General features: G+C 46.9%; 20 non-coding genes and 1 pseudogene across 20 annotated transcripts; all 21 read right to left on the bottom strand.

Moving 5' to 3' along the window:
• Positions 1–7686: 7686 nt before the first annotated feature.
• On the bottom strand, positions 7687–7849 carry LOC135011616 (U1 spliceosomal RNA). The gene has a single exon (XR_010210685.1). It is a non-coding gene; the product is annotated as a U1 spliceosomal RNA (small nuclear RNA).
• Positions 7850–8001: 152 nt separating this feature from the next.
• Positions 8002–8165, bottom strand: LOC135011601 (U1 spliceosomal RNA). Its single transcript, XR_010210669.1, has one exon. It is a non-coding gene; the product is annotated as a U1 spliceosomal RNA (small nuclear RNA).
• Positions 8166–8835: 670 nt separating this feature from the next.
• On the bottom strand, positions 8836–8998 carry LOC135011613 (U1 spliceosomal RNA). The gene has a single exon (XR_010210682.1). It is a non-coding gene; the product is annotated as a U1 spliceosomal RNA (small nuclear RNA).
• Positions 8999–9150: 152 nt separating this feature from the next.
• On the bottom strand, positions 9151–9314 carry LOC135011607 (U1 spliceosomal RNA). Its single transcript, XR_010210674.1, has one exon. It is a non-coding gene; the product is annotated as a U1 spliceosomal RNA (small nuclear RNA).
• Positions 9315–9985: 671 nt separating this feature from the next.
• Positions 9986–10148, bottom strand: LOC135011569 (U1 spliceosomal RNA). Its single transcript, XR_010210643.1, has one exon. It is a non-coding gene; the product is annotated as a U1 spliceosomal RNA (small nuclear RNA).
• Positions 10149–10300: 152 nt separating this feature from the next.
• LOC135011585 (U1 spliceosomal RNA) lies at positions 10301–10464 on the bottom strand. The gene has a single exon (XR_010210654.1). It is a non-coding gene; the product is annotated as a U1 spliceosomal RNA (small nuclear RNA).
• Positions 10465–11135: 671 nt separating this feature from the next.
• Positions 11136–11298, bottom strand: LOC135011576 (U1 spliceosomal RNA). Its single transcript, XR_010210647.1, has one exon. It is a non-coding gene; the product is annotated as a U1 spliceosomal RNA (small nuclear RNA).
• A 152-nt stretch (positions 11299–11450) lies between these two features.
• On the bottom strand, positions 11451–11614 carry LOC135011579 (U1 spliceosomal RNA). The gene has a single exon (XR_010210648.1). It is a non-coding gene; the product is annotated as a U1 spliceosomal RNA (small nuclear RNA).
• Positions 11615–12285: 671 nt separating this feature from the next.
• Positions 12286–12448, bottom strand: LOC135011615 (U1 spliceosomal RNA). The gene has a single exon (XR_010210684.1). It is a non-coding gene; the product is annotated as a U1 spliceosomal RNA (small nuclear RNA).
• Positions 12449–12600: 152 nt separating this feature from the next.
• On the bottom strand, positions 12601–12764 carry LOC135011600 (U1 spliceosomal RNA). Its single transcript, XR_010210668.1, has one exon. It is a non-coding gene; the product is annotated as a U1 spliceosomal RNA (small nuclear RNA).
• Positions 12765–13434: 670 nt separating this feature from the next.
• LOC135011610 (U1 spliceosomal RNA) lies at positions 13435–13597 on the bottom strand. The gene has a single exon (XR_010210678.1). It is a non-coding gene; the product is annotated as a U1 spliceosomal RNA (small nuclear RNA).
• A 152-nt stretch (positions 13598–13749) lies between these two features.
• On the bottom strand, positions 13750–13913 carry LOC135011599 (U1 spliceosomal RNA). The gene has a single exon (XR_010210667.1). It is a non-coding gene; the product is annotated as a U1 spliceosomal RNA (small nuclear RNA).
• A 670-nt stretch (positions 13914–14583) lies between these two features.
• On the bottom strand, positions 14584–14746 carry LOC135011612 (U1 spliceosomal RNA). The gene has a single exon (XR_010210680.1). It is a non-coding gene; the product is annotated as a U1 spliceosomal RNA (small nuclear RNA).
• A 152-nt stretch (positions 14747–14898) lies between these two features.
• LOC135011606 (U1 spliceosomal RNA) lies at positions 14899–15062 on the bottom strand. The gene has a single exon (XR_010210673.1). It is a non-coding gene; the product is annotated as a U1 spliceosomal RNA (small nuclear RNA).
• Positions 15063–15733: 671 nt separating this feature from the next.
• LOC135011568 (U1 spliceosomal RNA) lies at positions 15734–15896 on the bottom strand. The gene has a single exon (XR_010210642.1). It is a non-coding gene; the product is annotated as a U1 spliceosomal RNA (small nuclear RNA).
• A 152-nt stretch (positions 15897–16048) lies between these two features.
• Positions 16049–16212, bottom strand: LOC135011584 (U1 spliceosomal RNA). Its single transcript, XR_010210653.1, has one exon. It is a non-coding gene; the product is annotated as a U1 spliceosomal RNA (small nuclear RNA).
• A 671-nt stretch (positions 16213–16883) lies between these two features.
• LOC135011572 (U1 spliceosomal RNA) lies at positions 16884–17046 on the bottom strand. The gene has a single exon (XR_010210644.1). It is a non-coding gene; the product is annotated as a U1 spliceosomal RNA (small nuclear RNA).
• Positions 17047–17198: 152 nt separating this feature from the next.
• On the bottom strand, positions 17199–17362 carry LOC135011592 (U1 spliceosomal RNA). The gene has a single exon (XR_010210660.1). It is a non-coding gene; the product is annotated as a U1 spliceosomal RNA (small nuclear RNA).
• Positions 17363–18035: 673 nt separating this feature from the next.
• On the bottom strand, positions 18036–18198 carry LOC135011559 (U1 spliceosomal RNA). The gene has a single exon (XR_010210631.1). It is a non-coding gene; the product is annotated as a U1 spliceosomal RNA (small nuclear RNA).
• A 152-nt stretch (positions 18199–18350) lies between these two features.
• LOC135011595 (U1 spliceosomal RNA) lies at positions 18351–18514 on the bottom strand. The gene has a single exon (XR_010210663.1). It is a non-coding gene; the product is annotated as a U1 spliceosomal RNA (small nuclear RNA).
• A 692-nt stretch (positions 18515–19206) lies between these two features.
• Positions 19207–19348, bottom strand: LOC135011577 (U1 spliceosomal RNA; annotated as a pseudogene).
• Positions 19349–23677: the final 4329 nt, after the last annotated feature.

Raw genomic sequence — 23677 nt, 5'->3', positions numbered from 1 at the left:
CTGAAGTCCGTAACAGAGCATTCTGTCCCTCCTGCAGAGGTTCTTGTTGGGAGGCACAGGGAAAAAAGGCAAATACTGTACAGTACTGTATTTGCACTTTACTGTTGTGCACTTTATTTGAAAATGTACAGTTGTTTGCTATTTTTAGCATGCTGTGCTTTACATGTTTTCTTATTGTGGTTTTTATATTTTTAGACAAAAGACAAAGAATGCAGACTACCAGATTTTACGGGAGTGCCAAAACCCACCCATCAGTGGCACAGAAACTTGCTGCAGTAGTCCCACAAAAGAAGAAGAAAACTGCCAAGGCGGCTCAGAAAGAAAATGTGGTGAAACCACGAAAAAATGCCAAGGCAAAGAATAATACGTTGGAGCTGATATGTGGTGTGGCAAATGATGTAATTGTTCCATCTCCTGCAGATCACAGTGTTCAGCCAATGAATCTGGAAATACCGGTGCTAGAGGACGTGACAAACACGCTGCATCAGGAAGCTTCTTTTTTGGACCATGTAGCCACCCCTGGACAAGAAGACATGACACATTCACCACGAAGAAGGTTGCATTTCACAGATGTGAACACCAAAGTGCAGGACTGCCAGTGTACCTGTCCTGTTTTACTAAAGGAGCTACTCAGTAAGGTGACCAATATGGAGTCAGAAGTTGGTGGACAGGTCAATCAGCTGCAGACCGATGTGGCTGGCCTTAAAGAAGGCATAAAGGAACAGATGGTAGAAGCCATGAAGAAAGTCATTGAACAAACGAGGGAAGAATGGCAAGTTGGAGTTTGCCGCACCATCATTGCAACACACCACCAAGCGGTTCAAGTCAGCGGCCTGGACGACCGAGGCCTGGAGGACCGCAGAGGAGGCCTGGAGGACCGCAGAGGAGGCCTGGAGGACCGCAGCGGACTGGACGAAGTCAGCGGCATGGACGACCACAGAGGCCCTAGGCTACGGAGCAAGTAATAGTCCAGATTGTACAGACTATGGGGCAATGCTGAAGGAGCGTCACAATCCCCTAGCTAAAATACACAGTATGCATATTATGGTACACCGGACTCGATGACATACTGTAGCACACTGGCAAAATGGCCGCCGCCCCTGAACCCTTGTGCAGGTTATGGGGCAATGCTGAAGGAGCGTCACAATCCCCTAGCCAAAATACACAGGGGAGGGATAAGCTACTGTAGGATTGCATACAGTATTACGGTACACCGGACTCAATCGCATAGCACACTGTCAAAACGACCACTTTGTGCAGGGTACGGGGCAATGCTGAAGGAGCGTCACAATCCCCTAGCTACAATACACAGGGGTGATAGAGATAATCGAGTGGCTGGAGGGGGGTCCCCTTGATTTAAGGGGCCCCCACTCCTCCAGGGTACTCCGGCCAGGTGTGACTAGTTGGGTATTTAATTCCATGGCCGCAGGGACCGGTATAAAAGTCTCCCCCGGCTGTGCATTATCTGTCCAGCTAGTGGAGCCCAGTGCTGATTCAAAAAATATGGGGAACCCCTACGCTTTTTTTGTCCCCCTTATTTTTTGCACCAGGACCAGGCGCAGAGCCCGGTGCTGGTTCTAAAAAGATGGGGGATCCCGTGTCCATTTTTTCCGTATTCCTGCCGGAATTCGACTGCAATTGCATATACAGTACTGTACCCCTTAATGTCACTGCTTACAGTATACAGTATTTAGACATGAGCTTGTGTACAGTATCTGTCATGAGGTGCTTTTTTCACTGACACTATAACTTTTTTCTATTGTGATATACTGTACAGAGGCGGCAAACTAGCGAAATGGGAATAATCAGCTTCTGCAGAATAAAATGAGATGCTACAGTACATGCCTATATTCTGTGAGTGACTGCGGCTCTATGAAATTAAATCAGAAAATTTAAATATGAAATGTATTACTAATGTGTGGCATTACTGTACTGTATGTGTACTGTATAAGGTGTACTACAATATTTTCTGGTGTAACATAAGGAAAGGGCACTACTGCATGGTCTAATGCAGTGGTTCTCAAACTTGGTCCTCAGGACCCCACACAGTGCATGTTTTGCAGGTAAACCAGCAAGTGCACAGATGTATTCATTACTAACTGACACATTTTAGAAGGTCCATACAGTAGGTGGAGCTAATTTTTTCACTTGTGATTCTGTGAGACCTGCAAAACCTGCACTGTGTGGGGTCCTGAGGACTGAGTTTGAGAACCTGTGGTCTAATGTAAATAAAGATGAATGTGGTGGGGTGTAATGTGAATAAGGGGCATTACTGTTAGGAGTAATGTGGTACTATGATATGATGTCATGAGAATAAGAGACACCACTGCATGATATAATGTGAATAAAGTTGCAGTACTGTGTTGTGTCATTTCATCTTCGGGTATTATTGTGTTACCATGCCCCTTCCCAGCAAGAACATACTGTACACTGTTTTGGGCTGGCACTAAATGTGCACATTGTTCTTATTTAGATTATAGGGGGTAGGAGCGCCAAAATGGGTGATGGTGCTGGGAAAGGGGTGCAGGGTTAGAGGCGGAACTACGTAGCATCTGTGCAAGAGGGCATCAGCCAAAATCTAGCCTAGGGCATCATGTTGGTCAGGTTTGGCTCTGATAATACTGTATACTGTACTCTTACTGTACTTTGCATTCAATACAGATACTGTTTGCACACAGGTTTTACATGAATCATTGGCAATGCTGCAGGAGTGTCTCATTAGGCAATCTAAAATATACCACGAGTATGGGTGGGGATACAGTAGGGAAGTTCTGTCACCATAAGCTGTCTGCTGTGTATAGCATATTTCCATCTGAGATGCATTTGTGTGTTTGTAATAAGAAAAAAACATTTTACTGTACATTTAGTGGATACAGTATTTCTCCCCCATAATGACGTATCATACTGTACAGGTACCCTCATGTACTGTACCGTACCATACTGTAAAATTGAATATTTATTGGAAAAACATCAATATTAATGTAAAAATAAAGTATTACAACATCCGATTCCATGTACTGCACTGATCAAAATGTACAGTACTCTTATTCAGGACTTATAAAACTGAAAATAACTGTTCATACAGTACACATCAATAACATTACTACTGTGTAATATTCTACATTAGTTTATGCAATAATCAGACAAAGGCAATTTTATCATTTTTTTTAATAATGCACCAATTTAAAATTTTAAACAGAAAATACAGAACTACATATTTGTGGCTTGACCATTTCTTTCAACTACAACAGGTAATACTTTATACAGGTGATTTATATAATTATTACAATGTTCAGGTGTGAGTACTTCTAGCCAAAATTTCTTTATCCCATCCACCAGTTGCTGTTTTGTTGTTGGCTTTGCAACACTCCTAACGTACCTCTTCAATTGAGCCCACACTAATTCGATTGGGTTCATGTCTGGTGATCTAATTAAAAAAAAAAAAAGCGTATAGAAAAAATTAATTACATTACAGTAAATAGAGAAAATTAAACATACAATATTGTACTGTTTATTAAACAAAATTTTTTTTTACAGTACTAGAGTGCTATCCAAAATTTTACTTGTACACTGTTGAAATAATACTCACTCTGGTGGTGTGCGTTCCCAATTCATACCTTTCTCTTCCATAAATTTGGCTGAGGCGGAGTGTTTAGGATCATTGTCTTGGAATATCCTATGGTGAGTTGGGTAATATTTATTCACAAATGGCACCATACATTTCTCTACTATTGTTTCTTGGAAATATTTCTTATCCATGATTCCTACAGAAATCAAAAAATGTTGTTCATTAATAAGCAACTCCTTTTATTGTGCAGTTACACGTACTCTACAGTACAACATGTATTTTTACAGAACACAGGCACAGAATAAAGTATAGTACTGTACTGTACCTTCGAAAAATAATAGGGGACCAGCTCCTAATCGTGATATGCCTCCCCATACATGGATTTTCAATGGATGCTTTGGGCGTGGTTTTAAAGAGATATGGTTACGTTTCCTGAATGACATTCTGGAGAACCGCTCAAGGGCAACAGACGATTCATCTGTGAAAATGACATCATCAAATGTTTCACCACTCTCAATCCATCGCCGTGCCTGTTCCACTCTCTTTTCTTTATTCACATCTCTTATCATTGGAGATATCCTGTGAAGAGCCAAAAATAATGAAATCAGATACAGTTATGAAATTACAGATTTACAGATTACTGTATATACAGTAGACTGTATGTGCAGTATACTGTATTATATACCTACTGTATACATTAAACTGTACATACAGTACATTAAGTTACATACAGAGTAATATATATATACTGTACATACTGTACATACACACAAACACAGTATACAGTATACAGTATGTAATCATCACAATAAGCCGGCAATGCTTCATTGCTGTCTCTGAGTGCCTATACAGTAGGTATCTCTTTTGGGATAGAATACTGTATATACAGTATATACACACACACATACTGTATATAGTATAAAGTACACACTCTGTATAATGATTTATGGCATTATTATATCACGTATCAAGGGATTATTAACAGTGCATTTACTGTATGGTTTATACTGCTTTCAGTATTTTACCTTGTTGCGCCAAAGGTCCATCCCATTTTCCGTCGCATCCTTCTGATGCTGGTGGCCGATATGTCCAGGTCATACTTGGAATGGAGAATTCGTTTTATTTGCAGAGCAGTACGCTCATCATCCTCACGAGTTAGTTCCTCCACAATTTGTTGCACTCTCCTACAGTACAATACAGTATGAAAAATATGAATTCATGAACAGCACAATCACAGTTACAATTGATGAAGTTTTTATTTTATTTCAAAAAAATTGTTTATGGTATAAAGCAAGTCATTTAAACATTACAGTAGTGTACAGTACGTACCATGTGCATTTTGTAGGAAATACAAATCTGGGCGTTGTTCTCTCGAATGCATGATAGCGCACCGTTTCTAAAGTGACTATAATGCCACTTTCCTTGAGCCATGCATGGATCTCTTTGATGGTTTTATTTTCTTTTTTCATGTTGGCGATTATCTTGCTCATCGTTTTGTTGATAGTTACTGGCATGTTGTCCAACTATAATTCCTGTATGGAGAGAAAACATTTGTGAATACTGTAGTCTAAAATTTACACATCTGAAAATGCATAAGAGTTTTATGATAGAAGTTAATACTGTACATGTTTACTATCCAGTACCTGATGTTCAAATTTAAGTATTGTATACTGTACAGTACTGAAAATACAACTTCAGTGTTATGGACTGCAATTAGTTTCCTGTATGAAACAGATACAGTACAGTAAATAACCCTCCTTGGAAGTGCATGGGCCCTGTGAGACTTACAGTAGTGTACAGAATAAGGGTCGACTGACATGATGTACAAGCATTACATACAGTACATGTCAGTACTGTATGTAAATTCTTCAATTATTGCCTAACAACAATGCTGCTTACTGTATATTAAATACTGTAGGCCTAGAAATGTGCATCTCAATATAGTAGTTAAAAACACAGGGGCCTATGTGGATAAGCGAGTTCTATGCACACTAAAAATGGCCACCGACCGTGAACCCCCAGCACGTGGCAGCGCTCGGATATGTAGTGAGATACAATATGGCATACATTTCACAGTTCAGGGGGCAATGCTGAAGGAGCGTCACAATCCCCTAGCTCAATTACATTGGGATAAGCGAGGTCTATGCACATTACGGTATACCGAGCTGGATCGCTTAGCAACCTGACAAAATGGCCGCCGACCGTGAACTCCCAGCACGTGGCAGCGCTCGGATATGTAGTGAGATACAATATGGCATACATTTCACAGTTCAGGGGGCAATGCTGAAGGAGCGTCACAATCCCCTAGCCAAAATACACAGGGGAGGGATAAGCTACTGTAGGATTGCATACAGTATTACGGTACACCGGACTCAATCGCATAGCACACTGTCAAAACGACCACTACCCATGAACCCCCACCTCCTGAACCCCCACCTCGTGGCAGGCAGCAGTTGGGTATGGAATGAGAAATGGCATAAGCTGTGCAGGCTACGGGGCGATGCTGAAGGAGCGTCACAATCCCCTAGCTCAATTACATTGGGATAAGCGAGGTCTATGCACATTACGGTATACCGAGCTGGATCGCTTAGCAACCTGACAAAATGGCCGCCGACCGTGAACTCCCAGCACGTGGCAGCGCTCGGATATGTAGTGAGATACAATATGGCATACATTTCACAGTTCAGGGGGCAATGCTGAAGTAGCGTCACAATCCCCTAGCTCAATTACATTGGGATAAGCGAGGTCTATGCACATTACGGTATACCGAGCTGGATCGCTTAGCAACCTGACAAAATGGCCGCCGACCGTGAACTCCCAGCACGTGGCAGCGCTCAAATATGGAGTGAGAGATGGTATACATTTTAAAATACACCGGGATAAGTTGTACAGGCCATGGAGCAATGTACAGGGACATTCATCATTTACGTACAGTATATAAATAATTGTAAACCGTAAATGAAAGAATTACCGGTCAAATACTGTATGACGAAACTGTGTCAATGAGCTGGAACAGTATGGCCTGTGAAGAAGTTTTCGAAGGCAGAAACGGAGAGCAAATTATCAGGAGATTTCTGAAAGGTCGGAGAAGATCCACACAGCAAGTCTGCTTACGAGGAAACAGCTTTGCAAAGTGGGTAGCTGGGCGGTGACTGAGACGCTCTTTTATTCACATTCACACAAAAGGAATTCTTATCGCTGTGATTGGTGCCAATATAGGCGCATTCATCCTTACACCAATCACAGAGTGGCGTTAATGTTTCCTGGTGTCAACCTGTATTATTTCAGTAGATATTGAAATGACGATGCATCTTGCTGCCTTTCCAATGAAGCAAGTTTAATTTAGTAATAGGTGAAAAACCATCCCTACAAAGGTGTTAATCAGATACTTGGCTTTGTGGACACTTTTCAGAGAACAAATTTGTTAGCATAAAAATAAAGCCAGAAAATGAAGAGCTGTTTAATCACTCAATTGGATTTTTTTGCCAGCATATTTCTTTTTCTCTGCAACCCACTGCTAAATTGTGCTTCCTAGCTGTTTTTTTTTATAAAATCACTTAATCAAATCTAACTCTGATTACATCAGAGAAGGCCAGGTACCCTACACCACAAGAGGGGGTTTGAAATTTTGACTTGTCTACTTAAAGATCACCAAAATCTGCTAACAAGGTAAATTACGTCCCTGGGTGGGATTGAACCACCAACCTTTTGGATAATAACCGAACACGCTAACTGATTGCGCCACAGAGACACTTTGCAAACGTACATTCTGACAAACGCTAATAAGCATTCATCTAGAACGTTTCCTAGAAAAACTTTAAAAAGTCAATAATCTGGAGAGTTTTTGTAAGATGTTTCTTCCATCAATCAACGAAGAACATTCAAGCTGATTTCTTGCAGCAGCTGGGCACTAACAGCTCCAGAGCTGCTCTGTAAGGCAAGTAAAAGGGTGTGGGCCCTGCAGCACTACCTGTAGTTCGCATTGTGCGTTGGAAGGCACAAAGTAAGCAGATGGGAGAAGTCAAGATAGTGCGCAAGGGCATAGAAGGGAGCGGCTCAAGAAAAGAGAAGTTGAAACAGACAGCAAACTAGGCTGGAGAGAGTCCTGAGACAAAGAGATCTGAATTATACGAGAGCTGACCAGGGGAAACACAAATTATGCAGTCAAGTTTCCCACATTTGGGGAAATCGCAGGAGCAGCACACCCAGAGTGCAATGGGTGAGCCTTGCCCTGGGAGAAGCACCTTCATGATCATAGTATCTCACCTGGCAGGTAAGTAGGAGTTGGGCTTGAGCTGGGGAGGGTCGATGCTCGGGCACCCCCCTGTCAAGTGAAGGAGATCCAACTGAGGCAGCACAAGGGAACTCTCGAAAGAAGAACAAGGCTAGAGGAAGATCTGAGACAAATAAATCTGACTTTTACCAGAGCTGACCAGAGGAAAGCACAAACACAGTCCCCCACTACCACAAATAATGCAGTCGAGTTTCCCACATTTGGGGAAATCATAGGAGTCAGCATACCCAGAATGCAATGAATGAACCTCACCCTGGGAGAACAATCTTCATGACCATGGTATCTCCTATGCAAAATAAGTATGATTTGGGATAGAGCTGGGGAGGGCCGCTGCTCAGGCACATCTCTGTCAAGTAAAGGAGATTCAACTGAGGCAGCACAAGGGAACTCTCATCTGGGGACAACAACTGCTGGGAGAACACATATTTTCAGATGAACATGGGAGGGCAGAAGGCTGCCTAATACTGAAGCACCCCCAAACAACAAACCAAATGCAACAACTAGTACAAGCATTCCTGGGGGAAGGCCTACAGCAGATGGATTTGCATATGGTGATGTCATCCAAGCAGTGGGTCAAAGTTGGCTTCAACCCTCGTCTGCATATGAAAAGAAAAAAGGGATGTGCAGGGCATGGAGTCCTTTTGTGGTGCTTGGATGACCCCTTATTCACATTAAACATCTCCACCCTCCTTCGGTGTGGGTCTCATGTTGGCTATGCCCCAGCCCCTGAAGCATTCAAGATGATTTCTTGCAGCAGCTGGGCACTGTAACAGCTCCAGAGCTGTTCTGTAAAGCATGTAAAAGGGTGTGGGCCCTGCAGCACTACCTGTAGTATGCATTGTGCGTTGGAAGGCACAAGTAAGCAGACGGGAGAGGTCAGGATAGTGCGCAAGGGCATAGAAGGGAGCGGCTCAAGAAAAGAGAAGTGGAAACAGACAGCAAACTAGGCTGGAGAAAGACCTGAGACAAAGAGATCTGAATTATACGAGAGCCGACCAGAGGAAACACAAATTATGCAGTCAAGTTTCCCACATTTGGGGAAATCGCAGGAGCAGCACACCCAGAGTGCAATGGGTGAGCCTTGCCCTGGGAGAAGCACCTTCCTGATCATAGTATCTCACCTGGCAGGTAAGTAGGAGTTGGGCTAGAGCTGGGGAGGGTCGCTGCTCGGGCACCCCCCTGTCAAGTGAAGGAGATCCAACTGAGGCAGCACAAGGGAACTCTCGAAAGAAGAACAAGGCTAGAGGAAGATCTGAGACAAAGAAATCTGACTTTTACCAGAGCTGAGCAGAGGAAAGCACAAACACAGTCCCCCACTACCACAAATATTGCAGTCGAGTTTCCCACATTTGGGGAAATCACAGGGGTCAGCATACCCAGAATGCAATGAATGAACCTCAACCTGGGAGAACAATCTTCATGACCATGGTATCTCCTATGCAAAATAAGTATGATTTGGGATAGGGCTGGGGAGGGCCGCTGCTCAGGCACATCTCTGTCAAGTAAAGGAGATTCAACTGAGGCAGCACAAGGGAACTCTCATCTGGGGACAACAACTGCAGGGAGAACACATATTTTCAGATGAACATGGGAGGGCAGAAGGCTGCCTAATACTGAAGCACCCCCAAACAACAAACCAAATGCAACAACTAGTGCAAGCATTCCTGGGGGAAGGCCTGCAGCAGATTGATTTGCATATGGTAATGCCATCCAAGCAGTGGGTCAAAGTTGGCTTCAACCCTCGTCTGCATATGAAAAGAGAAAAGGGGCGTGCAGGGCATGGCGGCCTTTTGCGGCGCTTGGGTGACCCTTAGTTCGCATTAAACACCCCCACCCTCCTTCGGTGTGGGGCTCATGTTGGCAATGCCCCAGCCCCTGAAGCATTCAAGCTGATTTCTTGCAGCAGCTGGGCACTGTAACAGCTCCAGAGCTGCTCTGTGAGGCAAGTAAAAGGGTGTGGGCCCTGCAGCACTACCTGTAGTTTGCATTGTGTGTTGGAAGGCACAAAGTAAGCAGACGGGAGAAGTCAGGATAGTGCGCAAGGGCATAGAAGGGAGCGGCTCAAGAAAAGAGAAGTGGAAACAGACAGCAAACTAGGCTGGAGAGAGACCTGAGACAAAGAGATCTGAATTATACGAGAGCCGACCAGGGGAAACACAAATTATGCAGTCAAGTGTCCCACATTTGGGGAAATCACAGGGGCAGCACACCCAGAGTGCAATGGGTGAGCCTTGCCCTGGGAGAAGCACCTACATGATCATAGTATCTCACCTGGCAGGTAAGTAGGAGTTGGGCTAGAGCTGCGAAGGGTCGCTGCTCGGGTACCCCCCTGTCAAGTGAAGGAGATCCAACTGAGGCAGCACAAGGGAACTCTCGAAAGAGGAACAAGGCTAGAGGAAGATCTGAGACATAGAAATCTTATTTTTACCAGAGTTGACCAGAAGAAAGCACAAACACAGTCCCCCACTACCACAAATAATGCAGTTGAGTTTCCCACATTTGGGGAAATCACAGGGGTCAGCATACCCAGAATGCAATGAATGAACCTCACCCTGGGAGAACAATCTTCATGACCATGGTATCTCCTATGCAAAATAAGTATGATTTGGGATAGGGCTGGGGAGGGCCGCTGCTCAGGCACATCTCTGTCAAGTAAAGGAGATTCAACTGAGGCAGCACAAGGGAACTCTCATCTGGGGACAACAACTGCAGGGAGAACACATATTTTCAGATGAACATGGGAGGGCAGAAGGCTGCCTAATACTGAAGCACCCCCAAACAACAAACCAAATGCAACAACTAGTGCAAGCATTCCTGGGGGAAGGCCTGCAGCAGATGGATTTGCATATGGTGATGTCATCCAAGCAGTGGGTCAAAGTTGGCTTCAACCCTCGTCTGCATATGAAAAGAAAAAAGGGATGTGCAGGGCATGGCGTCCTTTTGTGGCGCTTGGATGACCCCTAATTCGCATTAAACATCTCCACCCTCCTTCGGTGTGGGGCTCATGTTGGCTATGCCCCAGCCCCTAAAGCATTCAAGATGATTTTTTGCAGCAGCTGGGCACTGTAACAGCTCCAGAGCTGCTCTGTAAAGCATGTAAAAGGGTGTGGGCCCTGCAGCACTACCTGTAGAATGCATTGTGCATTGGAAGGCACAAAGTAAGCAGACGGGAGAGGTCAGGATAGTGCGCAAGGGCATAGAAGGGAGCGGCTCAAGAAAAGAGAAGTGGAAACAGACAGCAAACTAGGCTGGAGAGAGACCTGAGACAAAGAGATCTGAATTATACGAGAGCCGACCAGGGGAAACACAAATTATGCAGTCGAGTTTCCCACATTTGGGGAAATAGCTGGAGCAGCACACACAGAGTGCAATGGGTGAGCCTTGCCCTGGGAGAAGCACCTTCATGATCATAGTATCTCACCTGGCAGGTAAGTAGGAGTTGGGCAAGAGCTGAGGAGGGTCGCTGCTCGGGCACCCCCCTGTCAAGTGAAGGAGATCCAACTGAGGCAGCACAAGAGAACTCTCGAAAGAAGAACAAGGCTAGAGGAAGATCTGAGACACAGAAATCTGGCTTTTACCAGAGCTGACCAGGGGAAAGCACAAACACAGTCCCCCACTACCACAAATAATGCAGTTGAGTTTCCCACATTTGGGGAAATCACAGGGGTCAGCATACCCAGAATGCAATGAATGAACCTCACCCTGGGAGAACAATCTTCATGACCATGGTATCTCCTATGCAAAATAAGTATGATTTGGGATAGGGCTGGGGAGGGCCGCTGCTCAGGCACATCTCTGTCAAGTAAAGGAGATTCAACTGAGGCAGCACAAGGGAACTCTCATCTGGGGACAACAACTGCAGGGAGAACACATATTTTCAGATGAACATGGGAGGGCAGAAGGCTGCCTAATACTGAAGCACCCCCAAACAACAAACCAAATGCAACAACTAGTACAAGCATTCCTGGGGGAAGGCCTGCAGCAGATGGATTTGCATATGGTGATGTCATCCAAGCAGTGGGTCAAAGTTGGCTTCAACCCTCGTCTGCATATGAAAAGAGAAAAGGGGCGTGCAGGGCATGGCGGCCTTTTGCGGCGCTTGGATGACCCCTAGTTCGCATTAAACACCTCCACCCTACTTCGGTGTGGGGCTCATGTTGGCTATGCCCCAGCCCCTGAAGCATTCAAGCTGATTACTTGCAGCAGCTGGGCACTGTAATAGCTCCAGAGCTGCTCTGTAAGGCAAGTAAAAGGGTGTGGGCCCTGCAGCACTACCTGTAGTTCGCATTGTGCGTTGGAAGGCACAAAGTAAGCAGATGGGAGAAGTCAAGATAGTGCGCAAGGGCATAGAAGGGAGCGGCTCAAGAAAAGAGAAGTTGAAACAGACAGCAAACTAGGCTGGAGAGAGTCCTGAGACAAAGAGATCTGAATTATACGAGAGCTGACCAGGGGAAACACAAATTATGCAGTCAAGTTTCCCACATTTGGGGAAATCGCAGGAGCAGCACACCCAGAGTGCAATGGGTGAGCCTTGCCCTGGGAGAAGCACCTTCATGATCATAGTATCTCACCTGGCAGGTAAGTAGGAGTTGGGCTTGAGCTGGGGAGGGTCGATGCTCGGGCACCCCCCTGTCAAGTGAAGGAGATCCAACTGAGGCAGCACAAGGGAACTCTCGAAAGAAGAACAAGGCTAGAGGAAGATCTGAGACAAATAAATCTGACTTTTACCAGAGCTGACCAGAGGAAAGCACAAACACAGTCCCCCACTACCACAAATAATGCAGTCGAGTTTCCCACATTTGGGGAAATCATAGGAGTCAGCATACCCAGAATGCAATGAATGAACCTCACCCTGGGAGAACAATCTTCATGACCATGGTATCTCCTATGCAAAATAAGTATGATTTGGGATAGAGCTGGGGAGGGCCGCTGCTCAGGCACATCTCTGTCAAGTAAAGGAGATTCAACTGAGGCAGCACAAGGGAACTCTCATCTGGGGACAACAACTGCTGGGAGAACACATATTTTCAGATGAACATGGGAGGGCAGAAGGCTGCCTAATACTGAAGCACCCCCAAACAACAAACCAAATGCAACAACTAGTACAAGCATTCCTGGGGGAAGGCCTACAGCAGATGGATTTGCATATGGTGATGTCATCCAAGCAGTGGGTCAAAGTTGGCTTCAACCCTCGTCTGCATATGAAAAGAAAAAAGGGATGTGCAGGGCATGGAGTCCTTTTGTGGTGCTTGGATGACCCCTTATTCACATTAAACATCTCCACCCTCCTTCGGTGTGGGTCTCATGTTGGCTATGCCCCAGCCCCTGAAGCATTCAAGATGATTTCTTGCAGCAGCTGGGCACTGTAACAGCTCCAGAGCTGTTCTGTAAAGCATGTAAAAGGGTGTGGGCCCTGCAGCACTACCTGTAGTATGCATTGTGCGTTGGAAGGCACAAGTAAGCAGACGGGAGAGGTCAGGATAGTGCGCAAGGGCATAGAAGGGAGCGGCTCAAGAAAAGAGAAGTGGAAACAGACAGCAAACTAGGCTGGAGAAAGACCTGAGACAAAGAGATCTGAATTATACGAGAGCCGACCAGAGGAAACACAAATTATGCAGTCAAGTTTCCCACATTTGGGGAAATCGCAGGAGCAGCACACCCAGAGTGCAATGGGTGAGCCTTGCCCTGGGAGAAGCACCTTCATGATCATAGTATCTCACCTGGCAGGTAAGTAGGAGTTGGGCTTGAGCTGGGGAGGGTCGATGCTCGGGCACCCCCCTGTCAAGTGAAGGAGATCCAACTGAGGCAGCACAAGGGAACTCTCGAAAGAAGAACAAGGCTAGAGGAAGATCTGAGACAAATAAATCTGACTTTTACCAGAGCTGACCAGAGGAAAGCACAAACACAGTCCCCCACTACCACAAATAATGCAGTCGAGTTTCCCACATTTGGGGAAATCATAGGAGTCAGCATACCCAGAATGCAATGAATGAACCTCACCCTGGGAGAACAATCTTCATGACCATGGTATCTCCTATGCAAAATAAGTATGATTTGGGATAGAGCTGGGGAGGGCCGCTGCTCAGGCACATCTCTGTCAAGTAAAGGAGATTCAACTGAGGCAGCACAAGGGAACTCTCATCTGGGGACAACAACTGCTGGGAGAACACATATTTTCAGATGAACATGGGAGGGCAGAAGGCTGCCTAATACTGAAGCACCCCCAAACAACAAACCAAATGCAACAACTAGTACAAGCATTCCTGGGGGAAGGCCTACAGCAGATGGATTTGCATATGGTGATGTCATCCAAGCAGTGGGTCAAAGTTGGCTTCAACCCTCGTCTGCATATGAAAAGAAAAAAGGGATGTGCAGGGCATGGAGTCCTTTTGTGGTGCTTGGATGACCCCTTATTCACATTAAACATCTCCACCCTCCTTCGGTGTGGGTCTCATGTTGGCTATGCCCCAGCCCCTGAAGCATTCAAGATGATTTCTTGCAGCAGCTGGGCACTGTAACAGCTCCAGAGCTGTTCTGTAAAGCATGTAAAAGGGTGTGGGCCCTGCAGCACTACCTGTAGTATGCATTGTGCGTTGGAAGGCACAAGTAAGCAGACGGGAGAGGTCAGGATAGTGCGCAAGGGCATAGAAGGGAGCGGCTCAAGAAAAGAGAAGTGGAAACAGACAGCAAACTAGGCTGGAGAAAGACCTGAGACAAAGAGATCTGAATTATACGAGAGCCGACCAGAGGAAACACAAATTATGCAGTCAAGTTTCCCACATTTGGGGAAATCGCAGGAGCAGCACACCCAGAGTGCAATGGGTGAGCCTTGCCCTGGGAGAAGCACCTTCCTGATCATAGTATCTCACCTGGCAGGTAAGTAGGAGTTGGGCTAGAGCTGGGGAGGGTCGCTGCTCGGGCACCCCCCTGTCAAGTGAAGGAGATCCAACTGAGGCAGCACAAGGGAACTCTCGAAAGAAGAACAAGGCTAGAGGAAGATCTGAGACAAAGAAATCTGACTTTTACCAGAGCTGAGCAGAGGAAAGCACAAACACAGTCCCCCACTACCACAAATATTGCAGTCGAGTTTCCCACATTTGGGGAAATCACAGGGGTCAGCATACCCAGAATGCAATGAATGAACCTCAACCTGGGAGAACAATCTTCATGACCATGGTATCTCCTATGCAAAATAAGTATGATTTGGGATAGGGCTGGGGAGGGCCGCTGCTCAGGCACATCTCTGTCAAGTAAAGGAGATTCAACTGAGGCAGCACAAGGGAACTCTCATCTGGGGACAACAACTGCAGGGAGAACACATATTTTCAGATGAACATGGGAGGGCAGAAGGCTGCCTAATACTGAAGCACCCCCAAACAACAAACCAAATGCAACAACTAGTGCAAGCATTCCTGGGGGAAGGCCTGCAGCAGATTGATTTGCATATGGTAATGCCATCCAAGCAGTGGGTCAAAGTTGGCTTCAACCCTCGTCTGCATATGAAAAGAGAAAAGGGGCGTGCAGGGCATGGCGGCCTTTTGCGGCGCTTGGGTGACCCTTAGTTCGCATTAAACACCCCCACCCTCCTTCGGTGTGGGGCTCATGTTGGCAATGCCCCAGCCCCTGAAGCATTCAAGCTGATTTCTTGCAGCAGCTGGGCACTGTAACAGCTCCAGAGCTGCTCTGTGAGGCAAGTAAAAGGGTGTGGGCCCTGCAGCACTACCTGTAGTTTGCATTGTGTGTTGGAAGGCACAAAGTAAGCAGACGGGAGAAGTCAGGATAGTGCGCAAGGGCATAGAAGGGAGCGGCTCAAGAAAAGAGAAGTGGAAACAGACAGCAAACTAGGCTGGAGAGAGACCTGAGACAAAGAGATCTGAATTATACGAGAGCCGACCAGGGGAAACACAAATTATGCAGTCAAGTGTCCCACATTTGGGGAAATCACAGGGGCAGCACACCCAGAGTGCAATGGGTGAGCCTTGCCCTGGGAGAAGCACCTACATGATCATAGTATCTCACCTGGCAGGTAAGTAGGAGTTGGGCTAGAGCTGCGAAGGGTCGCTGCTCGGGTACCCCCCTGTCAAGTGAAGGAGATCCAACTGAGGCAGCACAAGGGAACTCTCGAAAGAGGAACAAGGCTAGAGGAAGATCTGAGACATAGAAATCTTATTTTTACCAGAGTTGACCAGAAGAAAGCACAAACACAGTCCCCCACTACCACAAATAATGCAGTTGAGTTTCCCACATTTGGGGAAATCACAGGGGTCAGCATACCCAGAATGCAATGAATGAACCTCACCCTGGGAGAACAATCTTCATGACCATGGTATCTCCTATGCAAAATAAGTATGATTTGGGATAGGGCTGGGGAGGGCCGCTGCTCAGGCACATCTCTGTCAAGTAAAGGAGATTCAACTGAGGCAGCACAAGGGAACTCTCATCTGGGGACAACAACTGCAGGGAGAACACATATTTTCAGATGAACATGGGAGGGCAGAAGGCTGCTTAATACTGAAGCACCCCCAAACAACAAACCAAATGCAACAACTAGTGCAAGCATTCCTGGGGGAAGGCCTGCAGCAGATGGATTTGCATATGGTGATGTCATCCAAGCAGTGGGTCAAAGTTGGCTTCAACCCTCGTCTGCATATGAAAAGAAAAAAGGGATGTGCAGGGCATGGCGTCCTTTTGTGGCGCTTGGATGACCCCTAATTCGCATTAAACATCTCCACCCTCCTTCGGTGTGGGGCTCATGTTGGCTATGCCCCAGCCCCTAAAGCATTCAAGATGATTTTTTGCAGCAGCTGGGCACTGTAACAGCTCCAGAGCTGCTCTGTAAAGCATGTAAAAGGGTGTGGGCCCTGCAGCACTACCTGTAGAATGCATTGTGCATTGGAAGGCACAAAGTAAGCAGACGGGAGAGGTCAGGATAGTGCGCAAGGGCATAGAAGGGAGCGGCTCAAGAAAAGAGAAGTGGAAACAGACAGCAAACTAGGCTGGAGAAAGACCTGAGACAAAGAGATCTGAATTATATGAGAGCCGACCAGAGGAAACACAAATTATGCAGTCAAGTGTCCCACATTTGGGGAAATCGCTGGAGCAGCACACCCAAAGTGCAATGGGTGAGCCTTGCCCTGGGAGAAGCACCTTCCTGATCATAGTATCTCACCTGGCAGGTAAATAGGAGTTGGGCTAGAGCTGGGGAGGGTCGCTGCTCGTGCACCCCCCTGTCAAGTGAAGGAGATCCAACTGAGGCAGCACAAGGGAACTCTCGAAAGAAGAACAAGGCTAGAGGAAGATCTGAGACACAGAAATCTGACTTTTACCAGAGTTGACCAGAAGAAAGCACAAACACAGTCCCCCACTACCACAAATAATGCAGTCGAGTTTCCCACATTTGGGGAAATCACAGGGGTCAGCATACCCAGAATGCAATGAATGAACCTCACCCTGGGAGAACAATCTTCATGACCATGGTATCTCCTATGCAAAATAAGTATGATTTGGGATAGGGCTGGGGAGGGCCGCTGCTCAGGCACATCTCTGTCAAGTAAAGGAGATTCAACTGAGGCAGCACAAGGGAACTCTCATCTGGGGACAACAACTGCAGGGAGAACACATATTTTCAGATGAACATGGGAGGGCAGAAGGCTGCCTAATACTGAAGCACCCCCAAACAACAAACCAAATGCAACAACTAGTGCAAGCATTCCTGGGGGAAGGCCTGCAGCAGATTGATTTGCATATGGTAATGCCATCCAAGCAGTGGGTCAAAGTTGGCTTCAACCCTCGTCTGCATATCAAAAAAGAGAAAAGGGGCGTGCAGGGCATGGCGGCCTTTTGCGGCGCTTGGATGACCCCTAGTTCGCATTAAACACCTCCACCCTCCTTCGGTGTGGGGCTCATGTTGGCTATGCCCCAGCCCCTGAAGCATTCAAGCTGATTTCTTACAGCAGCTGGGCACTGTAACAGCTCCAGAGCTGCTCTGTAAGGCAAGTAAAAGGGTGTGGGCCCTGCAGCACTACCTGTAGTTTGCATTGTGCATTGGAAGGCACAAAGTAAGCAGACGGGAGAAGTCAGGATAGTGCGCAAGGGCATAGAAGGGAGCGGCTCAAGAAAAGAGAAGTGGAAACAGACAGCAAACTAGGCTGGAGAGAGACCTGAGACAAAGAGATCTGAATTATACGAGAGCCGACCAGGGGAAACACAAATTATGCAGTCAAGTGTCCCACATTTGGGGAAATTGCAGGAGCAGCACACCCAGAGTGCAATGGGTGAGCCTTGCCCTGGGAGAAGCACCTTCATGATCATAGTATCTCACCTGGCAGGTAAGTAGGAGTTGGGCTAGAGCTGGGGAGGGTCGCTGCTCGGGCACCCCCCTGTCAAGTAAAGGAGATCCAACTGAGGCAGCACAAGGGAACTCTTGAAAGAGGAACAAGGCTAGAGGAAGATCTGAGACAAAGAAATCTGTTTTTTACCAGAGCTGACCAGAGGAAAGCACAAACACAGTCCCCCTCTACCACAAATAATGCAGTCGAGTTTCCCACATTTGGGGAAATCACTGGGGTCAGCATACCCAGAATGCAATGAATGAACCTCACCCTGGGAGAACAATCTTCATGACCATGGTATCTCCTATGCAAAATAAGTATGATTTGGGATAGGGCTGGGGAGGGCCGCTGCTCAGGCACATCTCTGTCAAGTAAAGGAGATTCAACTGAGGCAGCACAAGGGAACTCTCATCTGGGGACAACAACTGCAGGGAGAACACATATTTTCAGATGAACATGGGAGGGCAGAAGGCTGCCTAATACTGAAGCACCCCCAAACAACAAACCAAATGCAACAACTAGTACAAGCATTCCTGGGGGAAGGCCTGCAGCAGATGGATTTGCATATGGTGATGTCATCCAAGCAGTGGGTCAAAGTTGGCTTCAACCCTCATCTGCATATGAAGAGAGAAAAGGGGCGTGCAGGGCATGGCGGCCTTTTGCGGCGCTTGGATGACCCCTAGTTCGCATTAAACACCTCCACCCTCATTCGGTGTGGGGCTCATGTTGGCTATGCCCCAGCCCCTGAAGCATTCAAGCTGATTTATTGCAGCAGCTGGGCACTGTAACAGATCCAGAGCTGCTCTGTAAGGCAAGTAAAAGGGTGTGGGCCCTGCAGCACTACCTGTAGTTCGCATTGTGCGTTGGAAGGCACAAAGTAAGCAGACGGGAGAAGTCAGGATAGTGCGCAAGGGCATAGAAGGGAGCGGCTCAAGAAAAGAGAAGTGGAAACAGACAGCAAACTAGGCTGGAGAGAGACCTGAGACAAAGAGATCTGAATTATATGAGAGCCGACCAGGGGAAACACAAATTATGCAGTCAAGTTTCCCACATTTGGGGAAATCAAAGGGGCAGCACACCAAGAGTGCAATGGGTGAGCCTTGCCCTGGGAGAAGCACCTACATGATCATAGTATCTCACCTGGCAGGTAAGTAGGAGTTGATGGAATCTCTCAGGGCAGTGATCTCCAGTCCGGAGGACGGAGATTTCATGGTTTTGGTAGACATAAAGGATGCCTACTTACATGTTCCCATTTAGCCACTGCATCAAGCTACCTAAGGTTTGCAATTCAGGATTGTCATTACCAATTTCAGACATTGCCGTTTGGTCTGTCCACGGCTCCGAGGATTTTCACCAGGGTGATGGCGGAAATTATGGTTCTCCTTCGCAAGCAAGGAGTCACAATTATCCCGTACTTGGATGATCTCCTGATAAAGGCGAGATCCAGGGACCAGTTGGTGCAAAACATTGCACTCTCCCTGACAGTTCTTCAACAACATGGTTGGCTCCTAAACTTGCCAAAATCGCAGTTGGTCCCAATGACGCGGTTGTTGTTTTTGGGAGTCATACTGTTAGGCGCCGGGGTCCGCTTGATGGTCTGGGCGGCCCGGCGCCTAGCAACTAGAGACGCCGTGCACGTACAGCCGCCGGCTCCCTAGCAACGCTAGACGCCGGGCGCGCTGAGCCGCACGGACCCTAGCAACGGGGACGCCACTGGCGGACCGCGTTCCCCGTTGCTAGGCTTTAGGAAATTAAGATATTCACCTGCTCTCTGGCCGTGCAGCAAGGCAGCTGCACGGCATTTATTCTAATCAGCCTTTAGCAGCTGATTGGAGGACTCCTTGTTAAATACACTCCCAGGGCTTCTCACAGACGCCGGTAATAGCTTCCTGCATGCTGCCTTTGTTTGCTGAGAGTCTGTTTCCAGTCCCGCTGTATCCGGTCATTCCAGTCCGCAGAAGTCCGGTATTCGGGAGTTGTCATCTCATCCCAAGAGGTCGTTTGGTTCCCTGGAGTCCTGACTGATCACCGTTTTATATCCAGTGGTGTTCGTGAGTTGCGGCTCTGCCGTGTGTTGCGGCTCAGCCGCTTTACCTTTTATATTTTGTGTTTGGAGCATTTGCGGAGGGTTCCGCTTCCACAAGTCCTCTCTGGTACTCGGCGGTGCCGGGTAGGAGAATTGGACAAGTGGATATTTTGGTTGTCCTTTTTCCTGGCGGTTTCTCCGCACATATTATAGTTTTGAGTTTGCTTAGCCCCTGGCCTGGTTGTTTAGTTAGAGGGTCTCTTGTTATCACCCTGTCTCGGGTTTCCCTTTGTCTCTCATTAAGACCGGGGGGCATCGAAGTTGGGCAGACATAATCCGCCCTTCAAACGCGGCTGCCAAGGGCTCAAGAAACCATAGTCTCGCAGGGGATTTCTGACAACACGGGTGAGACAACAGAGTTAGGGCGCCAGGGGCTATTTTCCTGTCCTGCTCCCTTCCCCAGCATTCCGTTCCAGTGCTCCAGTCCTTGCCATAAGATCTTCTCTGACCAGAGTGCTGGAATCATAACATTATTACCGGCCATACCAAAACTTAAAATTAAACGGGGTTTAATTTTTTCTCATTCAGTTTTGTGAGAGTTCATCGGCCTCATGAATCCAACAGGTTTAGGGCCAAATCCTGGTCAGCTCTTAGTCAGCCAGATTCAAGAACTTACTCAGATGGTTCAGGATCTTTCTCTTCGGGTGAAGTCGCAGGAAGATCTTTTGCGAGCTTCCCCAAGGGTAGTCCCTGAACCAAAGATGCATTTGCCTGACCGTTTTTCTGGTGATAGAAAAGAGTTTTTTAATTTTAAAGAATCCTGTAAACTTTATTTTCGTTTAAGACCGACTTCCTCGGGTACTGAATCTCAGCGGGTCGGGTTTATTATTTCTTTGCTCCAGGGGGATCCTCAGACCTGGGCATTTGGTTTAAGAGCAGAGGATCCGGCATTGTTGTCAGTTGACGCTTTTTTTGAGTCTTTAGGGCTCTTGTATGATGACCCTGATAGAGAGGCGTCCGCTGAAAGTCAGTTGCGCGCTCTCAGACAGGGTAGAAATCCTGCAGAGGTTTATTGTACGGAGTTTCGCCGTTGGTCGAACGACTGTGGCTGGAATGACCCAGCCCTGCGCAGTCAGTTTCGCCTCGGCTTATCAGAGTCTATAAAAGACAGTCTCCTTCAGTACCCCGCTCCTGAGACTCTCGATAAACTCATGGAGCTTTCTATTAAGATTGATCGTCGTCTCAGAGAGCGGAGGGCTGAAAAAGGAGCACCTGTAAGGTCAAGTCCGTGTGTATATTCCATTCCTGAAGACGTAGAGGAGACCATGCAGATGGGTCTCTCCCGGCTGTCTCCTGAAGAAAGAGCCAGAAGGCAAAATTCTGGTCTTTGTCTGTACTGTGGGGGTAAGGGACATTTTGCTCGTAATTGTCCGAACAAGTCGGGAAACGCTTTGACCAGGTGAATTGTGAGGGGGTTCACCTAGGTCTGCAGCTTATCTCCTCGAATAACTCCCTTTTAGTCCCAGTTAAAGTTTCCTTTGGCAGCCTCAGTTCTTCGGTGTCGGCTTTTGTTGACAGTGGAGCTGCAGGAAACTTTATGGATTTAACTTGGGCTAAGGCCTTAGGCATTCCTCAGTTACCTTTGGGTAGGTGTGTCACCATGCATGGCTTAGATGGGAGTCCGCTGTCTAATGGGATTATTTCTCTCCGTACACCCCCTGTACTACTTACAGTAGGAGCTCTACATTCCGAGAAAATCGAGTTCTTTCTTACACATTGCCCAGCAGTTCCAGTTGTTCTGGGTCACCCTTGGCTGGCCTTTCATAATCCCACCATTGATTGGCGGTCGGGGGAGATTTCACATTGGGGTACTTTTTGTGATAAGGAATGTATCACGTTTCCAGTCAGAGTAGCAGCTATCATTCCAGAACTCATTCCGGTGGAATACCAGGAGTTTGCTGATGTTTTCTCCAAAGGCAATGCGGACATTCTGCCTCCCCATCGGCCTTATGATTGTGCTATTGAGTTAATTCCTGGTGCCGCATTGCCAAAGGGAAGATTATATGCATTATCCGGGCCAGAAACTGCGGCTATGAATGATTATGTAAAGGAGAGCCTTGAGAAAGGATTTATTAGACCATCAAAATCTCCTTTAAGTGCAGGCTTCTTCTTTGTGGAGAAAAAGGATGGCTCGCTTAGACCTTGCATTGATTTTAGAGCCCTGAATAAGATCTCAGTTAAAAACACCTATCCTTTGCCGTTGATTTCTGTACTCTTTGATCAGTTACGTTCTGCTGTGATTTTTTCTAAAATTGACCTTAGAGGAGCGTGCAACCTCATCTGAATTAAATCTGGAGATGAGTGGAAAACGGCCTTCAGTACTCAGTCGGGTCACTACGAATACCTGGTGATGCCGTTCGGCCTGTCCAATGCTCCGGCAGTTTTTCAAGACCTCATTAACGATGTGCTCCGTGACTTCCTAGGGAAATTCGTGGTCGTTTACTTAGACGACATCCTGATTTTTTCTAAATCAATGGAACAACATGTTACCCAGGTGCGTCTGGTTCTTCAAAAGTTATGTGAGAATCATTTATATGCCAAGCTGGAGAAGTGTGAGTTTCATGTCACGGCAGTATCTTTTTTAGGGTACATAATTTCCCCTCAGGGATTTTCCATGGAACCAAAGAAACTCCAGGCCATCCTTAGTTGGGCGCAACCCACCAATTTAAAAGCAATTAAGCGTTTTTTAGGGTTTGCGAATTATTATAGGAGGTTCATTCATTCTTTTTCTGACCTGGTTGCTCCCATTGTAGCTCTGACAAAGAAAGGAGCGGATCCTACCAACTGGTCGCGTGAAGCTGAGTTGTCCTTCCGGGCCTTGAAACAAGCCTTTGTCTCGGCTCCAGTCCTCAGACATCCTAATCCGGAATTGCCCTTTGTGGTGGAGGTTGATGCCTCGGAGGTTGGAGTGGGGGCTATCCTTTCTCAAAAGGATCCGGAGTCTCAGGAGTTACATCCTTGTGCCTTTATGTCCAGGAAATTCTCCTCCGCTGAATCCAACTATGACGTTGGTAATCGGGAGTTACTGGCGGTAAAATGGGCTTTCGAGGAGTGGAGGCATTGGCTGGAGGGAGCAAAACATACTATTTCGGTATTGACTGACCATAAGAACCAGCAATACATTGAATCGGCTAAGCGGCTTAATGCCCGGCAGGCACGTTGGGCATTATTTTTTACGCATTTCAAATTTATAATTACTTTCAGGCCTTGTTCCAAGAATACTAAGGCTGATGCCCTGTCACATAGCTTTCTTCCGGTTCACAATAACAATCCTGTTACCCCCATACTTCCATCTTCGGTCATCAGGGCGGGCCTCACACAAGATTTATTTACCCAGTTAAAACAGCTTCAACACCAAGCTCCTAGAATTACTCCTGCTGGTCGTCTTTACGTCCCTG

Source organism: Pseudophryne corroboree, unplaced genomic scaffold (genome assembly GCF_028390025.1).
Source record: "Pseudophryne corroboree isolate aPseCor3 unplaced genomic scaffold, aPseCor3.hap2 scaffold_249, whole genome shotgun sequence".
Classification (NCBI taxonomy): domain Eukaryota; kingdom Metazoa; phylum Chordata; class Amphibia; order Anura; family Myobatrachidae; genus Pseudophryne; species Pseudophryne corroboree.
This window is presented reverse-complemented; position numbering and strand designations above follow the sequence as displayed.